The following is a 1,831-nucleotide window of genomic DNA, read 5'->3' as shown; positions in this document are numbered from 1 at the left end:
CCATCACCTCTATAGTTTTTCCCACTCTTTTCTGGATTGCCAACTTCCCTCTCCTCTGCATCAACAGCGGGGTGGGAGCCAGTTATTTTCTTTCCTTTTCTTACGAGTTGGTATTCTTTCCTGGTTCTCTTTCTATACTTGAAGATGCTCTAATTCCATCTCTCTTGCTCTTCTTTATATTCCACAACTTTTAGACTAAGAGCACAGGGCCTCTTCTGCTCTCTATCCACATTCTCCTTAAGTGTTCTCTAGTCTCTTGGGTTCCATTTATATTTTCATGGACTATAGTCCCAATTTCTCCTCTGGATTATGTCTCTTAAACAGAACACTAGAAGTCAAAGATTTTGTAAGAAGGAGAATAGTCAAGAGAACATCCATAGAAAAAGATGGCCCAAGATATGAATCATAGCTCAAGTACAGAAACGGGAGGGCCAGTGTGGGAGAGAAATTCAGAACTAAGTGTAAAACCTCAGACATGCCAAGAAAGATGTCTAGGCAATGGATGAATGGTCTGTGCAAGGTAAGTAAAGTGTGTGTGTGTGTGTGTGTGTGTGTGTGTGTGTGTGTGTGTGTGTAAAACAGATCATAAATCCAAGAAGTCAAACAGGGAGAAAATCCGTCAAAAGAGTTTGGCCAGGTACAAGTATCACAAACTAGCACAACTGAAGTAAAAAGATGTCTGTATTGCCCTTATTATCTAGACAGTTCAGTCTATCCATTCACAGAAGAGGACAAAGCAGAGACGGGAACCAAGTGCAAAGGTCAGCACAAACTAGGATACCGGGGATCCCAACACAGTTTTTCCTCCAGGAAATCTGAACTGTGCAATCTGTTCATTACAAAATGGCCTGATAATTTGTTTAAATGGGAGCAGCTAGTCATGTCTAGATCATAAAAGACCAAATGCTGTTGCTCAGACAGTAAGGATTCATTAAATCGCTTCCCTTATATGGAGAAAGAGAGCAAAGGTAATCTAGACAGAAGTAATAGCATGTAAAAAGGTAGAGAATCAGTCAAACAAATGCAATTTAGGGACTGAAAGTAATTAAAGAAGTCTAATCAGATACGTTAAAGAGGAGATGATCAGAAGAGACAGATTCAGAACAAAGAACAGAAAAGGTTTGTAGTAACGGTAAGCATGACTTACAGGAAGACATCCAGCTCTAGGGTTACATTTTCATTCTTATGTCTGATTCAGAAATCATTCTTCATGTGGCTCTGAGCGAATACTTAATATTGTAAGCCTCCATTTCACTACCTCCAAAATAGGAAGTAGGGATTTTGATCTAACTTCAGAAATCATTATAAGCATGAAGCTAAAAGATGTTCTCCAGAAAGAAGATGGGAATGGGGAGGAAAGAAGAAGAAAGTGAGAGAAATGGAAAACGAAGAAGAATGCATACACACAGAAGCCATGATCTTCCTGTAGCTGATGCTATACACACAGGAGCCATGAGTTTCCTGTAGCTGTGTTCTGTCCCTGCTGAGATACCACCATTGGATTGTACCCTCAGTTACAGCCACTTCCGGTCCTTCTACATGCAGATTTATTGCAAGGTGACTAGAAAATAATTATAAACAAGGAGATTCCAGAAGGAAAGTTGAACATAAGACCAAATTGAAGTTTTATAAAGATAGGAGGGAGGGAGTCGCCAAACTTTCTTATAGCTGCAGTGCATGGCCACTGTGTCATATTTCATGATTTTATCTTAGATATGACAATAAGAAATGGAAAAACATAATAGCTGTGTGTGAAGACTGGTAGCTCATGTATCTTATATCTAATTAACAAGTGTGTGTTAAAAAAATGTAGTGTGCCTGTCATCACAGC

The sequence above is a fragment of the Grammomys surdaster genome, unplaced genomic scaffold (assembly GCF_004785775.1).
Source record: "Grammomys surdaster isolate TR1022 unplaced genomic scaffold, NIH_TR_1.0 99, whole genome shotgun sequence".
In the NCBI taxonomy this organism is placed as follows: Eukaryota; Metazoa; Chordata; class Mammalia; order Rodentia; family Muridae; genus Grammomys; species Grammomys surdaster.
Note: the sequence above shows the minus strand (reverse complement) of the source record.